The following is a 12,019-nucleotide window of genomic DNA, read 5'->3' on the forward strand; positions in this document are numbered from 1 at the left end:
TTCTTCACCTTTTCTTTCTCTCCGGAACAATCAGTGGCTTAAATTGTACCTGTTCCAGCGAGACAGGTTTGCAGGTTTCATAAGCCTTCATGACAGTAAGTACAAAATTGTCTTAGATAATGAGATATTTAAATAAAGGATTTGACAAACCAGTGTAGGAGAGCGTGAGTTTGTATGAATGCAGAGCAGCCTTTGCAACCATGGATATGGAACTGAATTTTTCCCCCTTGTCTTCATCTTCTCAGAAACCTCTGAAAGGTCTGGTTATTTAGCTGAATGCTCTGCATTTAAGGGGCAGTGGAAGTCATTTTCCTTGAAACCTCTGTTTCAAACTAAAGGTTAAGAAACTCCTGGAGCAGCCTGGATGATTGAGACTTTAATGTTTCTAAGTTGTGGGAATTGAAAAACTCTCTACCTCCTTCAGTCATCATTCTACAAACATTTATGGAGCACCCACAATGTGCTGGGCACCCTTCTAGGCATACAGGATCCCCCAATAAGCAAAGCAATATTCACTGCCTGGGGAGCTTACATCTTAGCAGGAGGGGACAGATAAGAGATTATGGAACAAGTACATAAAAGTCTATATAGTGTGGTATTTGTTGAGCACCGCCATGTGTCAGTCACTGTACCAGGTTTTGGGCACTGGATAAGATAGACAAGGCCTTTTTTGGAGCTTTCATCTGGAGAAATCATAAAAAAAATATTTGGCAAATACATGGATGCATAGTGTCCTTAATCTCTGAGAATTTATCATTGAGGTTGGAGAGGTAACTCCAACCATGCATTTTATTAGCAGTAGACGTGACATAAAAAAGGACGTTTCATGGAATAATTCTCATTGATTGACCATGTTATCTAAAGTATAGTGTCCTATTTCTTCTCAGTGTTTTTTTTTTCCCCAGATTCCAAATCTTCTTTTCTATGGAAAATGACACCCCTATCCTTCATGAATAATTGGTTTCTATTTTCCCACTGCCAAGTAACAATGGTATTTTCCCCCATGAATTTCTACGAATTAAATTTGTCAGAGCATTAATAATAAATATTTAATATGAGAAATATACATTTATACTCATAAATAGGTATATATCAGAAACATACAAACATATGCACTATCTCTTTGAATTCTTACTATGTGCTGAGCACTATTTGAAAATACCATCTACATTCTCCTTTAAGCCTTAAAAGAGCTTACTGAGATGGGCTTTATGATCATCATTTTTCTGGATGAGCAGTACAGTAACTGGCCAAAGGACACATAGTTACTGGCTGGTATTGATGGGACTTGAACATGAACCCATCAGACTTCAAATTCTATTCTTTCTTCCACCATTTTGAGTCAGGTTGGAGAAAGATCCTTCTCCCCAGTCCATTATGTACCCCAAAGATGTTTCTCCTGAGTCACAAGGCCTGTACTTGGTCATTGTGGTCATGGAACTTCTTCTGTTCTCCTTGGGGGTGGTTCCTTCCTACTCACCACATACCGATCTCTTCTCTGCACAGCTATAAATTCTCCATGAATCCAACGTCCACAATGTTAATACAAGGGTGGAGTCATGGATCCGATTAAACAGGGGAACTTCTCATGATTGGTTAGTAATGACCTCCTCTACCAAATGTTTAGGTTCCTAAAGTTGTAAGGGATCATGAGGATATCTCTTCCATTATATTGATGCATAAATGAAGATTTAGAGTTGATGTGAATTGCCTCATTACTTCACTAGCCAGATAGCAGCAGAGCTAGCTTTGGATCCAGTAATGATCTACCAAGGATGTACTCCTGAGTAAAGTGACACCTCTGCATGTGTGTTGTGTGTATGTGTGTACAAATACGCATAGATAACAAACACAAACACAATACATACACACTCCCTGTATATATTGAGACTTCTCTGTTTTAAATGGGATTTCCTATGTAAATTTTACTTCTGGATTATTGACTTTGTTTCTCATTTAATTTCTTTTGTGACTGCTTAAACCACAAACTGTAATATCATAAACAACCTTAATTCATTTGGAAGCATCAGAAAGGAACTAGAAAAATGATTTTGAATCTTATTTATCAAGGCCTCCATCTCACCCCACCCTCAGTTCTTCCCAAAGCACCAATACTGTTTACATCATTCCAAACCCTTACGTTGCCTGTGAAAATTCACTTAAAAGCATGAATTAGTTTGTTTTTTTATAACCTCTACATTATATATATGCATACATGTGTATTCTGCATATATATAAAATGTGCATGGGGCTGGGGTTGTGGCTCAGTGGTAGAGCACTTGTCTATCATGTGTGAGGCACTGGGTTCGATTCTCAGCACCACATACAAAGAAATAAATAAAGGTCCATTAATAACTAATAAAATATTTTAAAAATAAATAAATGTGCAGTCATTTAAAAGTCCACGTATTCACATATGCAGTTCTGTTTCTCTTTAAAATAATTATAAATGTGCTATGAAATAGTTAATGTACCTTTTCAGATAATATAGAAGACAATGCTGAGGGTTAAAAAAGTTCTTTAATAAGTGAATAAAATAACAAAAAATTAATAAAAATGGAACAACAACTTACTCTTTGCCTTGCTGGTGCAGAGTGGGCTTCTATTCCATCCCTCAGTCACCAGAATGATATCAAATCTAAAATGTAAGTGGTTTTTGTTCACATTGCAACCTAATATCCAGCTGTTTGCTTTTCTTCCAGCACCCTGCTGTACACCCCACCTCTACCTGAGGGCAGGAAGCACTATTAATCATTCTTTTGCTCATTATTGAACTGAATTGTTCTCAGTGCCTCAGCACCCCCTCCCCCCCAGAGCACAGGGAAAACCTGCTTAGGCGGACCACCCAGGATTCCACAGAAAAGTAGTCAGTCTGAATGCAGGTGGTTAGTCTCCTGCTCAGGTTTCTGTTAAGACCATTAGCTTGGCCCTGATGGGCACTTAGGAGTATTAACTCCTTCATTCCCAAGCCTTCCAGGCATTAAAGTTTTTTGAGTGTGCAGAAGAATTACTGCCACTCCTGGAGAATCCTGGGGACCAGCAGCTCTAGTTCTGATGAGAGAACAGCGCTTGGGAAAAGCATAGGCTAGTCTCCAAGTTAGCACCAGGAAATTCCAGCATGCACCTCTTGGATAACAGAGAAGTACTCTCAATAATGGAACTGGAGATCCAGCTATATTTTAGGGGATTTGGGGAAACTTCCTCTGAGATCACAAGGACTTTTTCTGTCAGCTTTCCAGTGATTTCAAATGTGCCATTATAGCTCTATTGATTTTGCCTAAGATTTTGGCATCTGTAAGAATGCAATACCCATGGAGAGTCAGCATATTAGTTCTTATGAATTAAGTAAATCCTTAAAGGAGAGACCTGAGCAGTCACCCAACTCTGATAGGAGTAAAAATGAAAGGAGGAGGAGATAGAGTAAGGGCAGGTGGCAAGGAAGAAGGAAGGGAGGCTGAATTTCTTGAAAACACTTCCCATTATTAGTAGAAGTTACAATAATTCAATAATTTTAGCTGAGGGTGGGGAGGCAAGGGGGAGAGGGAGGTAGGAAAGGAAAAGGAAGAGAGAAAGAGAAAGAGGAAGGGGGGGTAAGGGGAGACTGATAAGGCACAAAATTGATTTGCTTTAAATGCAGAAAAGGTGCTAATTTTGTGTGGAGTAGATACTAAGGGAGGAAAGAGGTTGATATCATCATGGTAAATTCTGGTTGGCAGCACCTGTAAGTAGAAATTAATATTTTTGTTTGAAATTCATTCACTTCCTTTATTGTCATCCTCTCCTCTTTTTCCAGTAACATCTTCAACAATGTGCATGGAGCATGGAGACTTAGTAAATATTTGTTGAATTGAATTAAAATTAAAACACTGCTAAGCAATTTCTTTTAAGTCTCTTCACACAGTATCACTACCCTGACAAATAGGTCTGAGAAATCCCAACCCACAAGTGAATGAAATTGAAGCTCTATTTTCTGGTTTTACCACCTCTCAGGTGTCAATAATTTCTCCTCTAGGCAGAGCATGTTTGCTATCTTCTGTATAGTTCTCCTATTTTCCAGTTTTGAACCTCTCCCTATCCCAATGTCTCACATTAAATCCTCTCTCTTCTGGCCTTCAGATTTTGTGTCAACTATTAGATTTTTATCAACTAATAAAAAGTAACCGTGGTTAGCACTAGGCTATACACCTCCTTCTGCACTTCCATACAACAGTTCTGACCCAGCAGATTGGATTTTGATTGATACACTGAGATCTGAAAGATAATATGTGAATGGTAGGGAGGAGATTTGGTGATGGAATGAATGAGGTATTTAGATCTGGGAGTCAACTAATTACTGACACCAACCTTTCTGAGTTGTAACCTCAACTAAGCCTTTATCTATGGTGACAGAAACAGGGACTTAGGGAAGGGATATCGACCAGATGCAATAGAAGCATATTAAGAATCATTTCGAAGCTAATTCTATGGTAAGTATTGAAACAGTATTATAAGATAACCAGGATCTACCTCTAAGTTACTGTTTCAATATAACCTATAAAAATTGGTTCTGAAATTCTGGGGACAAAGATATCCATATCTCTTCCAAAAGATATGCACTTTCTTTTTGTGTCTATTCCTGGGAGTTTATACACCCTAGTAGAATTATAGATCTGGATTTCCTATCTAATTAGGATAAACATGGGGTTTGGTTCTTACATTTCTACCTTTAATTCTCATTGGTATACAGTATGGCTATTAAAAAGCCCTACATAGACAATAGCCAGGGTGATCCTTACTGACCAAATCACTTTACCAACCTCTATGGCCCTTGGATACAGGATGGTTATCTGGGAGAGAAAATGAAGTGAGAATGGAGGAAGCATGATTAATCTTAGGTAAAGATGCCCAGGATCATTCTAAATAATACCAGAATAATAGGTTGTTGTTTTTTGATTCCCTAAAATCATGGCTCTTAGAAATCCACTCTTCCAAACCCATATACCAAGGTACCCACCTGCCCAAGCATACCACATCACAGGTAATCTAGGTACTCCTCCTACTAAAGACATGAAACACTTGTCTTTCTATTATAAGAGTCTATCCCCCATAATTTGGGCATTTTTTTTCCTTCCCAACCCTTGAAGCACAAAATGTGTGTATACAACACATTTAAAGTACTTCTGTTAGCATAGTGCAAAGCAGGGCTTCTCTCTTGTAGTGGCTCTTTTTAAGAATGGCTAACAGAATTTTTTTGGTTGGAAGAGATTTAGAAACTCTTTAATCTAGGATAAATCTAGCAAATAGATTTTGGAATAACTCTAATTTCCTCTCCAATGTCAGACATCATTAATCGATTATAGAAATCTTTCCTGATGAATCCCTACTCAACCTTCCCAGTTTAAGTCTTCAGGAAGACACTCGCAGTTGATCAGAGTTGTTAAGAGAGAGGAAGCCTATTTGCCACCTAGATTTAACTTGACCTCTTTGGGGAGAAAGAAAAAGACAGAAATGGAAAGGAAAGAAGGAAGGGAGGGAGGGAGGAAAGGAGGGAAGAAGAAAGGGTAAGTACCTTCTCAAGATCATATAGCTACTAATTATAGAAGCCAGACCTATTTGCTGCCAAAGATTTTTTGGTACCACTGAGAATATGGTTATTATTATGCCAGTCTTTAACATTTTTATTAATATTAATAGTTTTTGCTTCGCAGAGAACTTACATTGTGAATAAATTCTCCTTAGAGAGCAATCCTGTAGACAAATTGTGGCATTATCCCATATATTGGCTCTGAACTACTAGAATGCTGCTCTTTAATTTCCAGGCAATTTTTGTTTCTACCCCACTGGGAGCAGAGCTACGAATCCCACAGACTCACTTGCAAGCTAAGAAGTGATGGTGTGACTCAGTTGTAGATCTTTAATGTTCATGAGTGCCTAAATGCCAAATGGACTCAACTCTAAACTTTCTGCTGTCACTCTTGTTACAGAGACTGAAAGCAGGTCAAGTGTGTGGGCTCATCATTCAGCTATTTTGGAATAAATGGTCCACTTAGGCTGGGTCTACATAATGCCACATCAACTCATTGAAAAATGAAAAATTAGGTCAATCACCTAGCTATTTTGATACCATAAAAAAGGCATCAGTGTGTTCATTCTGTGTTTTAGGAATAAGCCATTGAAATCCATTATTAGTGGTACATACAGACACTAAATGCTATCAAACCCTTGATTCAATAATAATATATGACATTAGCACATTAGCAAATACCTTCATAGGTATACACAATGCTAAATCTTAGCACTTTAAATATATTATCTTATTTAACTCCCACAATTACCTTATGAGGCAAATACTGTTTTCTCCATCTCAGATATGAGATTAAAAAGCAGGTTTATTTTTCTTCTTTATTAAAATATGGGTTATACATTTAATTTAATATATGTACTTTAATATTGTGGTTAATTATAAGCCTGAGAAGTTTCTATAAGAAAATGGGATCAGTGCACTGCCATTGCTTTGATTTCTAAAATTCTTCAGGGCAAAAAGCAAATTTAGAAAATTAGCCTAGGGATCTAGATTTGTAATCTAGATCTAGAAGTCATTCAGGAGAGATGAGACTTTAGTGGTGTTTGGAGTCTTTATTTTCCATTTCCTGACACCCCCAGAATGGCTGGAGGCCACAGTATCAGAATCCAGATCCTGTTTACATTTCACCCAGCTCCAGTTAAGAGGACTTGGGCTATGGATGAGTGCAGAATGGGACAGCCTAGATGTCCTACCTGCTGAGATCCTCCAGGAAAAGGCAAAGAGTCTAGAAAAGTTATATTACTCACCACCAACCCTTCAACATTTGTCTATATACACATGAAATGCTGAAATGAAACAAGAAGGAGGGAAGGTTTGAAGTGAAAAAGAAGTCCAAAGTAATCCGTCAATGAGCAATTTTAGAGAGGGGACATGTAAGGAAGATAGAAATGTACTGTCATTTTGCCTTGGTGATGACAAAGGAGGTGGTAGGTCAATTGTAAATATGTGGAGTTTCAAGTCATTTTAATAGTCATAGATAAATTTCATTTTTTACTCCAATCAGTTGTCTCTTTGGGTCAGTAATACATCCTGATAGAAGGCTCTCTCCAAAGTTTGCAGCTCAGATTATAGCAAAGCAATACTTCCCTCGCCCCATACACACATATTTATGCTTTGGACATAGATCTGCATGCCAGGTTTCTTCCTAGGTCAAGACCTGAGAACAATGGTGTGAGTAGAGACTTGCACAACATGTATCTTCTATGAGATGGCATAGATAGCCATCTCTTCAGACCTACACATTGGACATGGAGGTAGGGAAGATGGTAAGAGTTTGTGTTTGTGTGAAGAAGCTCTTAGGGCCAGAAGATGAAAGTGAAGGAGAAGAAAGGGAAGGCACACAGTACTTTAAGTATATTTCCAGAGGAAGTGGAAATATCACAGGAAGTAGAACCTAGAAAACACACTTTTGATATTGAGGTTGATGTTTAAGAAACATTAGTCCAGGAGAAGTGTTTGGAATGGGGGAAGAGTTTGGCCAGGAGAAATAGACAAAAAGTGTTTTGTTCCTTTCAGGATCAAACCAACTCTTTCATAGTCTGAGAGATGTAGAAGGTAGTGACCATAATGTCAGCTCCTTCAGACTTTTGGAAAAATCTTGATTTTTCCTGATGCCTGGCCTGGCATAGCCAGGGATCAAAATGTATGGGCAAGATAAAAATGATGGATACAAATGAGGAGGTTTAAAATTCAGGGAAGTTACTATCATGAAGCAGATGATACTAAAAATTAGAGAGGGCTGCTAACACAGCCTGTTCAAAGAATTGCACTTGGGCAGCCAGTTTGTCTCAAGTGCAATTGTGATTTGTTTACCAAAAGATTTATTCTCTGGCTAACAGAAAAGAACAGACAGGAAGTCTAAGTAAGGTTATCGAATAAAAATTATTTTAAGTGCTTTCTCACTTAAAAAGTAGTTCAATGATCTCTGTATATATTGACTGAACTTGTATTGGTTTAACTTTGTTGAATGTTGTCATCATCTTTGACTCACTGCTGCTATATGAAGCTGCAATTTTTCCATCATGGAAAAAAAATTTTTTTTTTCCTGGTGAGATAAATGTTCTTTTTTGGTAGTCCTCACTCAACTCCCTGTTCTGTACCTTTTATTCTGCTCACTATTTTTCTAAGCATGAACTTCAACCACTGGAGATTTCACTGACATCCAACTGCAATCATAGTCTTTGGAAGATAGAAATAATTAAACTAGATTATATTCATATTTCATATCTTTTTATAACTTCATATACTTTAATACACCCACAGCGACAGGTAAAAGTGAGTCAAGATTTCCATAAAGAGACATTTCACCTTGTGTCTAATTGAAAATGCAAAATAAGAAGTGAGTTTTAGCAGTGAAACCACATTGGAAGAGAAGCCCTAGCATACAGATGAGTTTGCTCTTCAGAAAAATACATAAGGATCTATTGTTTAATTTGATCAAATCTATTCCTCTTTATTTTTGTTGGAGATGGGTGAAAGGGAAGGACACTTACTAGATATATGAGCTTGGAAAAATGTTTCAATGTTCTGGTCTTGAGTTTTCTCATTTATGAAATAAGGAAATTGGATTAGATTATTTTAGTACTTTCTCTGGTTTTCAAATTCCTTGATTCAGTTCTAGACAACATAGAAACATTCTGTATAAGAGCTGAGTGCCTTGGAAAAGAAGGAAAGTTTTCAAAAGATGCCCCAAGGCAATTTATGATATTCATTTATTTCCTTATTCTATTACAGTAATTGGAATATCCATGTCTACAAGGAACAGAATCATTTTCTTTTGGATGGAGATTGATAAAAGTTCCCCAGGCAGCATGGTACATAACATGTGAGATGATTTCTGCATTTTATAATTATGTTTTCCTAATGGCAACACTGGTTACCTTTAGTGTTCTTGAGCTGAGGGAGTGAGCTGTGTGTGAGTTTAGAAAGCTCAGTAAAAAGCAAGGCCAGCTCATGAAGAGTCTTACATGCTGCAAGAAAGTGGCTTGGATCTCAGCACCTTATTGTTAAGGTGAGGAAAAGCCATCAGAGACTTTTAACAAGGGGAGGGGTGGTGAGAAAGAAATGATCTGATTTGTAGTTTAGAGAGACAACTCTGGCATAAAGTAGAAAACAAAAGATTGTGGGGATAGCCTTCAGTTGGTGCTACCAGTTAAGATGCTGTGGGCAGAGTCCAGGCAGAAAATGAAAAGGCAACTAAAATGGTACAGTGAGGATGGAGAGAAGGGCTGGACACAATGATAAGGTAAGAGGAGACTCACCAGGTTTTAGTTGTTGTGAAAGGTTAGAGAAGGAGGGAATTTGAAGAAGACCCTGGCTTTTTATCTTAGGGAAACCAAAGAGTTGGTAGAGAAAAATAGTGGATTCGATTTTCTGCCTGGTGAATGAAAGTATTTCAGGAATGGTTGCAAGAAAGAAGTTAGGCAGTAGTAGGAATATGGACTTGGAGCTTGGGGAGAAAAAGGAATTTGATAAGAGAAGGAAGAGACCTTGTAGACAGGGCTGTGGGCTTCCCAGCACATCTTGTCACTGCTGCCCTTCACTTGATCAGTTGATTGAACAGACACGTCTTCACACCTCAGGAGCTTGTGGTACAGGGGAGACAGAGAGAAATCACCGTACCACCAGGAGGAGGAGCCAGCAACATGCTCCCAGCTGGAAGCCTGATGCCAAGCATGACACCTGATGAACAGCAGGCCACATCACGCCTGCAGAATAAAGGGATAAATTCATGAATGGTGTTCTAGAGTAAAATATGAAAAACACAATGTGGGACCATGGAGGAAACATTGGCTTATTTTTGAGTAGAGAGTAAAAGTCAGATAATATTTCACAAAGAAAGTGGCATTTAATCTTTGTCATGAAGGCAGAGAATGAGGGAAAAAAATGAAGCAAAGGAAATGGCATTGTGAAGGCCTATTAGTATTAATATGACTATCCTTTATTTTGAGCTTTGAAGAATGGTGTCCTTTTCTGACAGTAGCGTTGAATTCTATATTAATGTGGATAATCACACAGGAGTAGTTTCTTTCTTGAATTTCTACAAAGACATTTATTTTCTTGAAAATATGCCTCTATTTCATGTTGTGGGATTAATATATGATTATGATTTGTATATAAAATCAGCATAAATGATATGCACAGTTTCCCTCATTTAAATCTAACAGGAAAAATAATTCTACTAAGTTATTCCCTCGGTCAGTGCGTGAATGATGCAATGATTCTCTTAGGTGAACCACAGCATCAATACTGATGGGCAAACCCTGGTAATGTTTAAAGACCTAAGTTTGGGAATAAATTAAGTTTTGGAATAAGTTAAGTGCTAAAAACTACTATTAATTTGTTAAATACACTGTAGATCTAAAGAGCCACAAATATGCATATTTTTACTCTTCTTTCAGTCTTACAGATGGTAGTCCAGAACCCCGTCCTAAGGTATCAACATTCTGGTATCTTGTAATTTACTTATAAAGTATGACAAACAAGATTCCCTTGCCTATTTGTCATGCATGTTCCCTTCTTTAACTTACCAAATATTGTTTAATATGTTCTGATGTATAACATCAGATATCATCAGGAATATTTTGGCTCATGAGGGGCTTGCAGACCAGGAGGAAAGACAGATTCATCCAAATGAAAAATAGAAAGCAATTTAGAATGAAGCTTTGTGATTCTGATTATTATCCCCAAAGAAGTGAGTTCTCCTTTTAGGTACTCTCTCTTGTTGCATGTTGGTAACAAATCTCATTCCACTCATGAGCCTCGGTGTGCTCATATAAAGTATTTAAGTTTTATTCACCTTTGCCACCAGCTCTCCACATACACTCTGAGCTTTTTTCTGACAGAGTTGCTTTTATGAACACTTTCAGAAGGCTTGAAATCAAAATCATTTATTGAGTACTTCTTACGTCACAGTCACCCTGCCAGTTAGTTTGGAGGATTCGGAGATGGAAAAAAAGACACAGCTCCTGCCCTCAAGGTGTTGTAGTTGGGAATGAGAGGAATGGGGGTGGGTTGGGAGCTAGACAGCTACTGAAATGACTGTGCCCTAGGCAGAATTAGTTAAGAATTACAGAGGAATGAAATGAAAATGCTATGGTTGAAAGTAATAATCTTTTAAACTATCAGAAAAAAAATAGTAGAGGGAACCTTCTATGTAGTTGTTACAATGTGAAATAAAAAGGCAAAGGACACAGTTATTCTCAAAGTCTTCATAGAAATAAAACAGGAAAACCGATATAATAAATATTTTTTGTTCAAATGTAAACCTTCAATTCATATTACAAAGCATCATCTCCTGATTTTGAAAGGTTCAAAGAAGTCCTGTTGTATTGCATAACAGCATGGTGTCCTAGCCACTGTGTGAGCTCAGGACCTGAGGTAGTTGTTCCTTATTTCTGAGATTTGAGTACTTTGAGTGGAGAAGACAATTTGATGGTTTTCTCCTGTTTCGCACATCAGTGACAGCTCTTATTAGAACACCACTGCTGGCTCATTTCTACCATCAACCATCCAGCGTAGGGGTGGTAGAGCCTGTTTGGTTTGCTCCTGTGACTCCCAAGAGCAATATTTGGTGGACCAGCAACTCTTTGTGGTTCACATAATCAGAACTACAACTTGTTTCCAACTCATGCTTTGGGTGGGTATATTAAATTGCAAACTTGAATCTCTGTCTCTTGTAGAGTTGGTTCCCAGCTGTTCCAAAGTTTCCATGGATTCTAGTGACCTAGAAGGAAATTAGTTTCAGATCCTGGCCCTACCCTGTGAGATTCTTATTTAAGAAGAAGGAAGCAAGAGACTTTTTTTTCTTTCTTTCTTTCTTTTTTAGCACTCAGAAGTGATTCTTAGAAGTAGATGAGTCAGAGGAATACAGAGTGCTCTACTGGGTGGCCTCTGAGTTCTGGTAGCTCTTTGGTTCTGAAAGAGCAGACTACTCCTCTAAGGTAGGAAGTATGA

Source organism: Ictidomys tridecemlineatus, chromosome 5 (assembly GCF_052094955.1).
Source record: "Ictidomys tridecemlineatus isolate mIctTri1 chromosome 5, mIctTri1.hap1, whole genome shotgun sequence".
NCBI classification, from domain to species: domain Eukaryota; kingdom Metazoa; phylum Chordata; class Mammalia; order Rodentia; family Sciuridae; genus Ictidomys; species Ictidomys tridecemlineatus.